Raw genomic sequence first — 9638 nt, 5'->3', positions numbered from 1 at the left:
TGAAATAGAATACAAAAATACAATAAAGAAAAGAAATAAACTTAGTAATTTATACTAAATATTTATTTAAAGAAAATAATCTGTAAAAACAATGAATTTTATTTAGAAAAATGTTCATTGCATCATTATTCAAAAAATAAAATGAAATCCATAAAATGATGTCTATAAGACTTTATAATTACAGGGGGAAATTCTCATGAAATAATATTAATTTATAAAGAAAACAATAAAGTATCTTCAGTAAGTTGTCTCTCTCTTCTGTCTCCTCTCTCTTCTCTCTTTTGTATTTACTGTTTGATATGCTTTGGAGAAGGGAATGATACAGCTTTTTTTTCGATTGGGTGTGACATGCTGGAGGTAAAGTGGTGAACAAGGAAGGCATGATCTCACCCTCAAACTGCTTACAGTCTAAAAGGGAATATACACAGTAAACACATAAATATACTTAAATACAAAGGTCTTTGAGAATCAGGAGATCTAGATCCCATGTCCAATTCTACCTCTGATTTGCCATATAACTCCAGTTGACAGATTGCTTCCTTTATCTGCTTTTCTGAAAAATGTCCTTCTTCCTCATATGGTTGACATGGAGGCACTGTGCCTGTGTAATGACAGCCCACTCATTGATCCATCATAGCACTTTGGACTAGGAGTAGGAATCTGACTTAAGCTGAGCCAAAGAGATCTTTCTCCAAAGTTTTTAGACAGTCACTCTCCAGTAGACAAAATTTTAAAATGTAAAACTCAGAAACTGTGTTTTCAGGCTGTGGAGAAAACCAATCTGTGGTATGATATATAGCTACCACACAGAGAAAACAGAGATGATAGATGGAAGGGTATAGTTCCAGTTCTTCCCATGGTTTAATATCCTTGCCCTTCCTACCGCCTAGTTCCTAAGTCTTTCCTTCAATCTGATAAGATAGTAAGTTGCAATTTTGCTTACAACCTGTGTTCTATTTTTTTCAACTGCAACTCAAGAGACAGAACAATATCTGTGGCGCCGGCGGTTAAGTGCGCACGCTCCACTGTGGCAGCCCGGGGTTCGCCGGTTCTATCCCGGACGCGCACTGACGAGCAGCTTGTCAAGCCATGCTGTGGCGGCGGCCCATATAGAGTGGAGGAAGATGGGCATGGATGTCAGCCCAGGGCCAGTCTTCCTCAGCAAAAAGAGGAGGATTGGCAGATGATAGCTCAGGGCAAATCTTCCTAACCAAAAAAAAAAAAAAAAAAAAAAAAAGAGCAATATCCTCTGCAACTTATCTAACCTCCCTATTTTTTTTTCTTATTTGTATACTGGCAATAGTCACTATTCCCTATGTAGCTAGGATGTTGATAAAACTGAAAGACAACGGAAGAGAATGTGCCTTGAATGGGCAATCCATATAGAGGTAATTAAAGTTATTTTGCAATAAAATTCAAAACTTGAACAAATGATTCCAAGCACTCTTTTGGTGGAAACAAAATGATATTTTACTGTTTTTACCTCTCTAGTGAAACTGTGGACAGAACAGTACTTTTAGCACAGGACTCTGAACCCCATAGCTGCCTAACAAATTCTGTGTGAATGGCCCAGTCAGTCATAGGACAGTAAATGTAGACTTTCCAAGTGTATTAAAAAAATGTTCTGGACAATGCACTAAGGGGAGCCTTAAGGAAGCTTGTGGATGAATCCACTCTTGGCAACAGATTTTTCGAGGATGGCATCTGGATGGATGTGGAGCAGTGGTAGGAACCATGAGGTGATCAGCCAGAATGGTTTAATGCACGGCAGGATATAGAGGCTGAAAACCCACAGCAGAGCCACAAGTAATTAGCCCTTAAACCGGGATAGGTGAACTTAACTGTTTTTAGAGACAGCTGTGATGAGAGAAGCTGCATTCTTTGCCAATAGATCAGGCTGAGTCTTCTACCAGTGATCAGCAATTTCACAGTCCAAAGATTAGGGGAAGGAGAGAGGCAGTCACTGAAGAGGTCTCCAGATTAACCCAATAGCTTCCATGTTTCCACCTGGAGGGGGCATAAGAACAATAGTAATGCCCTATATAGAGTACTTGGCAGCTTAAAAATTGCCCCAAACACAATCTCATTGAATCCTCATAGAATCTTGTTAATTAAATATGCTTTTTGACATTCAAAAAATCTGAGAATCAGATGAATTCAGTGACTGTATTAGTAAAAACGCAACTTCAGATTTTCAGTTATTTAACACAATAAAACATTATTTGCTGTTCACACAGAAAAGAAAAAATGCTGATGTTTCAGGTTGAATGACTCTACTGATAGCTCTCCTCCAAGTGTTTTTTTACCAGCTTTGTTAAGATGTAATTGACATATAACACTGTGTAAGTTTAACAGGTACAATGTGTTGATTTGATACACTTATTACCAAAATCATTACCATGGTGTTAGCTAACACCTCCATCATGTCACATAATTATCATTTCTTTTTGTAGCCAGAACATTTAAGATCTACTCTTTTAGCAACTTTCAAGTATATAATACAGTACCATGAGCTATAATAATTATACTATACATTAGATCTTCAGAATTTGTCTTATGTCTGGAAGTTTGTATCCTTTGATCAATATCTCCTCATTTCCTCCATTCCACTCCCCTTAGCCCCTGGTAACCACCATTCTGCTCTTTCTATGAGTTTGGCTTTTTTAGATTCCACATATAAATGATATCACGCAGTATTTGTCTTTCTCTGTCTGACTTATTTCACTCTAACACTTCACACTTCTGCCTCCCTCTTTCACTTATAAGGACCCTTGTGATTACATTGACCCCACCCACATAATCCAGAATAATATCTACTGATTTGCAATCTTAATTCTGTCTGCAACTTTAATTCCTCTTTACCATGTATCCTAATATATTCACAGCTTCTAGAGATTAGGACGTAGACATCTTTGGGGGGGCATGATGCTGCCTACCACAGAAGGTTAAAAAAAAACCTCAGAGCTTTGCAGAGATGGGAAAATGAACTGCTTCTAAACTCCAAATGATAAGAAATGGTTTTCAAAACTTCAAGCAAAATATCCCTATAAAATTTCTCAAAATGCCTAAAGATGAAGATCATGTTATGAGTGTGCTGTCCAGCAAACATCTCAGATGGTTAAAGCAACTGAAAGCAAAGGTCAGATTAAAGGTGGTACCTTCCCACTAAAGCATCACAGTCCCAAATTAGTCTCCATTTAGTTCCGAGGGATGTGCATGGAAATGACAAAGGAAAAAATAGAGAAAATTTGAGAATTATGTCTTTAAAAGACTTTGGACCGTGTTTCCTGGTACATAAGTGGAACCAAATAAATGAGAAGCATACTAGGTTTTTAATCAACATACGTCACCAAAGAAACCAAGAGCTCAGCTAACTCTTGACTATTCAAGAGTTAACAGAACCCTTGGGACCCAACCTTTCAGCACCAGGAAGTGGACTAAGAAAGTTGTGCTGTCCCCAAGAAGGACATATTCTCGAACACCCATTTTAGATATGGCCCAAGAAGATAATGGAGAAAGAAGCTTTCAGGGAAGCTTCTAGGGATCACAGAGAGGAAAGGACAAGAGAATTTCTGCAAGAGAGTCTAATCAAGAAATTTCTCCCAAACTCAGGTCACCAAGACTTCTCAATGTCTTCCCAATGGAGATTTCAAAATTGCTACGAATTAATGACTATTGTGTGTCATATTCTTCATCTTTCCAAGTGGGAGAAGTTATTGTTTTTAAACATACCTGTTATACTATTATATATTTAATAGGAGGGTGATGAGTGAGCAGATAAATTTTTTTAAGTCATAGATCTCTAGACCAAGAAGAGCCCCAGCCAAATCTGATGGAGAAGTTCTTGTATATCACCTCAGATCCTACACTTTGAGCTGGGTGAAGAGCCTGGATGAGAGTTTGGGGTCTCTCCTATAGAGAGGATTTGTGTCTCATGTTTTATACATGGGAAGAAGGGAACAAAAAAATAGTAAGTGGCCAAAAGCATAGATGGTGGCAGAAACAATTAGCACTCACTGCAAATCCAGAGACACTCCTACATTTCCCACCTTCCCTTGCAGTTAAGTTGGGACCATGTTAAGACAACATGCTCACCAAATGAAAATGTGAACAAAAGTGATGAATCATTTCAAGACCAAAGCAGTTAATAATTGGAGTGCCTCACTTTCCCTGATTTGGCAAATCTGAAAAATGCGTGCTGATATAACAATTTCACAGAACGGAGGGATCCAGGAATTCTGAGTCACTAAATGGAGAATAGATCCTGTCGACACACTATAGTTTAAATGAGAGAGGAATTAAATTTGTTTTGCTAATTCACCGATGTTAATCATAGTTTAATCTATCATACTACAGACATGTTTATTTTGAGATGTCTACTAGACAAACAACTGGAGATGTCAAGAAGTAGTTGAATATATGAATGTGAATCTCAAGGGAAAAGTCTAGGCTGGATATACCAATTTGGAAGTCATCCTAATTTAAAAATGGAATTGTAAAGCCATAAAACTGTCTCTAATCAGGAAAAAAATATAGAGATAAGGAAGATGACATAGAATCATAGAGTATTACCTTGCTTCATCTTTTTAACATCTGAATACTTGTGTGATATATCAAATTTTCCATTACCAATGTGACCCCCATAACCTCTTCTTTGTTCATGTGTCTAGCTCCCACAATCAGCTCTCTAAAGGCAATGCCTGTGTCTGTGTCAGTCCACGCATTTTCTGCATGAGTAAAGAGATTTTTAAAAATATAATAATGGTGTATAAGAAAGTTCCTTACATATAAAAAGTAATCAATATCAACATTAGTCTGTTTCAACAGCTTAATATATTTTTCAAAAACCTTCTTTTATATTTATTACCTAATTTGACTTGTAAAACAAATGTGTGGTGATGATGGCAGTGGTGTTAGAGGTGATGGTGGTCATCATACAGTATTGGAAGGTAAGCAGGGGAAAGCAGAGGAGCCTCTGGAAATATTGGAAAACTCATATGTATCAAATCTAAAACATCTTCAAATTAGAATTATAGCTAACATTGAGAGCCCACTAAATGCTGAGCAATATACCAAGGAGTTTATATATTTAATTTAATCCTTACAAAGACCTTTGAGCATAGGTACAAGTGATTCCACTTTATAGTTAAGGCTAAATTTCTAAAAGGTGGGAATTTGCCCATGGTCAAAAATCAGAAAGTAAGGGAACTAGGATTTGAATTCAGATGCATTTTATTTCAAAGTCCATATGCTTTCTGCTGCAACATGCTACAAAACCTAAACTTGGTTGTTAAGTTCTCTTTTATTCTGCTAGTAAGACAAAACTATGAAGGAACCATGAGCTTTCTCAAGATGTCCCCACAATAGATAACATGTGAGCCATACTGTCCCTGATTTGCTTAGTCTTTGCTCTGTAGATGATAGGATTAAGCATGGGGGGAATTAACACATAGAGCTTTGCCAGAAGAGTGTGTACATGGCGGGGGATATTCTTGCCAAAGCAGTAGGTCAGGAAAGTAAAAAAGGGTGGGATGAAGAAGAGAAGAATGACTCCAATGTCAGAACCACAGTTCCTGAGAGTCTTGTGCCAGGCATCCTGGGAAGGAAGTCTAAACACAGCTTGGAGGATCAAAGTGTAGGAAACACCAATGAGTAGAACATCTACCAAAACTGATGACATTGGCACTGAGAAGCCATACCAGATGTTGACAGTGATGTCAGCACAGGCCCTTCTGGCCACCCCAATGTGTTCACAGTATGAGTGGGGGATGATATTCATCCTACAGTAAGGCAGCCTCTTCAACAGGAGTATGATAGGGAAAATGGTCCAATTGCTTCATCCCCAGATTGCCAGAGTCATTTTTACAATTGTCATAGAAGTTAAGACGACTGTGTATCTCAAGGGAGTACAAATGGCGACATAGCAGTCAAATGCCATGGCCAGCAGGATTCCTGACTCAGTCACAAAGGCAAGGTGGATGAAAAACATCTGAGTGATGCAGGCATCAGAGGCAGTCTCTCCAGCATGGAACCAGAAGATAGCTAGGGCTTTGGGCACAGGGGTGGTGGACAGCAGGATGTCAGTTCCAGCCAGCATGGATAGGAAGACTCACACGGATTCATGGAGGGTGCATTCATTGAGAACAACAAGGATGAAGGCTCCATTTCCCAAGACTGTAGTGATGTACATGAGGAAGAAGGGGATGGAAACCAAGTGAGGCAGTTTTCCAGTCCTGAGATGCCAAGTAGGATGAATATAGTGGAGTGAAATGTGGTGAGGCTAGCACCAAATATGCCTGCTTTGGAGTCTCTCTGTGAAGACTAGAGAAAGTGAGAGTCAGCGGTCAGAACCAGCTCGACGTTTCACTGAAAGCTGAACATTAGATAATGAAATCAATCACTAATGTCTTGACTTAGAGCATGTAATGTTATGTTTTCACTTCTTACATTATCATTGCAAGCATAAATATGAACATAGGTTCCTGATCACAACTCAGCAATATCTAGAATCCATGCATACCACACCATTCTCACTAACATTCTCCTACTCAGGCTTTGGTCGTCCTTCGCCTGTTCTGTTGCAGTAGCATCCTCACTAATCTGGTCTCTCCATCTCCCAGCTTCCCATACTCAACCCCTCCACACCCATCAGCTATGTTGCAGCCTTGACGGTATGCCCCAAACAAAAATCTTATTGTGTTTTCTCTTACAACTCTTATATAATGATTTATTGATTACAAGATAAAGCCCAAACTTCTCAAGCATGCAAAGCCTTCCACAATCACACTGGTACTCTCTTCTCTAACTTTAAGCCACTTTAGGTACTCTAACAAAGCTGAATTAGACTACAATCCGTTCTCCACACAAGATGTGAGTTTTCCAACCTTCATGACTTTGCTCAAGGTTTTCTCTTAATCTGGAACATACTTTTCTACATTTGGTGTTTGTTAAACTCCTATTGATCTACCAGTTCACAGCTTCAATATTTATTATCTGGGAAGCCTTCCCCATGTTCAAATTCTGGGTTTCCAACTTTCTGATTATTGACAAAAAGCAATTTTCAAATCTCAAAAATTTATCTTTCTCTTTGAAAATTCATACTTATCTTGCAAGGATTAAATTAAATACTTTCTGCAAACTGCCTAGTATAATGTCTGGCATGGAAACACTAAATAAATGCTAATTATTATTATTTAGTGGGTCAGTAAAACTTAACAAAGAGTTCAGGAACTAACGTATTTGTAATTTAAAATGTAATAAAGTAACATTTCAAGTTAGTGGGGAAAGGAAGGGGTACTCTATTAATGGCATTAGGATATTGGACTATGTTATTTTTGTTAGTGAATAAATTAGTTCGCATATAACTCAGTAAACATGCAGAAATTCCAGGAATATTAAAGATGCACATTTAAAAAATAAAACTACAAAAATATTAAAAATTAAAATAAAGGTCTTAGGAGAAAACAGGAAAATATTTTAGGGGTTGGAAAGATCTTCCTAAGATAAGAAAACCATTTTTCATAGACATTAACAATTGAATGACGTAATTGTGCAAAAACGTAGTCAAGGATAAATAAAAATCCTAGAAGAAAAACTTACAAAGCATGTAATGGACTAAAGGTTAAGATCCTTAAATATTAAAAATTGGTATAAACGAATAAGCAAAAATTAGAAAATGTACAAAGAGTCAAAGAAGGTAATTCAAAATACAAGAAAAATAAATGGCCAATATAGGTATGAGAAGTTGCTCAAAATTTAAAGAAATGAAAATCAGTATCATATTAAAATATTGTCATTTTCCTATCAAATTGGAAAACATAAGAATAACAATTAGCCTCCAGTGCTGGTGGCACAACACGAGAACATATAGATATATTTATAAAGATATTCATTGCTACACTGTTGCAATTGTAAAAGAAATGTATATTACAAATTCCACATCCATCAATAGGGCAATAAATAATTTATGGTACATATATTACAATGGAATGTTTTGTTTCCATTTTTAAAAAAGGAGTATTCATCATGGCATATAGTTAAGTGAAAGGAAGATTCACTTGCGTAAGATAATTCTATTTCTCTCTCTGTGTATCAGTTAGGACACTTTACGTTGTAAGTAACAGAAAATTCAAACCCACTCTGGCTTGAGCACAAATGGAAATGTCATTGCTCCTGAAACTGAAAAGTATGTTTCCAGTATCAAGTTTTTCTAAAGATTCAAGACGTCATCAGGGGCTCCATTCCTTGTGACTCTCAGCGCTGCCCTCCAGGTCCTGCCTCTCCTCGGGCCAGGCCTAAGGTGAGACAAGTGAGGCACTTACCTCGGGTACAAAACGTAAGTGTGTACCAAAAAGCTCAGTAAACAAGATAAATAATATTTTAATACAATCTTTTTAAAGTAAAAATTAATTCAAAATATTCGTGATGAACAAAATGTCAAAATTTTAAGTAAAGATAGGATTTTAAATAAAGATACTGAGCCATATTGGAGCCCGAGGCAAAAGGAAAAATGACAGTTCCTACATATATGCTTTCATGTGTTTTTAATGGTTAAATTTTTCCATAATTTTGTTTTGAAATATTTATGAGTTTCTTCCATTAAAGCCAATAAAAGTATAATAAATTCTAATTTTTCTGTAAATAATATATTTAAACTTAAACTAATGTCATGAGTTTTAATATACCTTCTTTTAAATGTTTCAATGTTTTTTAAACCACTTTAATATTCTGGAAAAAAAATTAACCCTAGTCCCAGCCCAGCGTGGCAAAATATGTCTGCAGCAGCTCACGATGTCAAGATGTATACACCAGGTAGTGTGTGCTACACTACATTATACAGAGGACTAGATCTTGTCAGATCAATAGTTTATTGGAACAGGAAAACCTAAAAATCCCAGGAACCAAACATTTATTCCCTTCCAGAATCTTTTTTCCGAGTTCAACAGAAAGATCTTCCCCAACATGTGAAAGAAGCTGCCAGACGCATATTCTGGGGTGAAATAGGACACTATTTGTACCTCATCTGCAGGAATCCCTCGGGTGAGGACAGACCTTCCAGTCCATTATGTTTTTAGGGAGCATCTGGTTTAATTAGACAGAAGCAGACCCCAGCAGGTCCAGCCTCCAGAGCTCACTGACTCAAGAACCAGAGAGGGTAGATAATGTAACTATGTCCTACTTGCAGCAGTCTGTACAAACTGCATCTGCTAATGACTCCATATTTATGGCTAACCTATGGACACAGAGTGGATTTAGGTTACTGCTAGTCAGTACGTAGACTATTAAAGCTCTGCCTATACTTGCTAAACCTCAATGTACATAGGAACCTGTGTAGATATAGAAGAAATAGTAGATCAGAAGCAGCTAAATGGTGTGGTGTGCATGTGTGTGTGAAAATGATTTTTAGTCATAAAATTAGACAGTATTTAGCAGTGAAGGGTCCAGAGGTCAACCACTTCACCATATTTCAAATTAGTCAATCTATAAATATACATATTGAACCCTATCCAGATGGTGGAACTATAATGGTGAATAAGACATTTGCCTCACAGAACTCAAGTTCTGGTGGTTTCACAGAGTAATTAATATTCAGCTGAAACCATAATTGTCATTGCTGTGGAAACACAGAGGACAAGATG

At 37.2% G+C, this 9638-nt stretch overlaps 1 pseudogene; it reads right to left on the bottom strand.

The window, feature by feature from the left end:
* Positions 1-5347: 5347 nt before the first annotated feature.
* LOC131409118 (olfactory receptor 52B2-like) lies at positions 5348-9063 on the bottom strand (annotated as a pseudogene).
* Between the last annotated feature and the right edge of the window lie 575 nt (positions 9064-9638).

This window comes from Diceros bicornis, chromosome 7, assembly GCF_020826845.1.
Source record: "Diceros bicornis minor isolate mBicDic1 chromosome 7, mDicBic1.mat.cur, whole genome shotgun sequence".
In the NCBI taxonomy this organism is placed as follows: Eukaryota; Metazoa; Chordata; class Mammalia; order Perissodactyla; family Rhinocerotidae; genus Diceros; species Diceros bicornis.
This window is presented reverse-complemented; position numbering and strand designations above follow the sequence as displayed.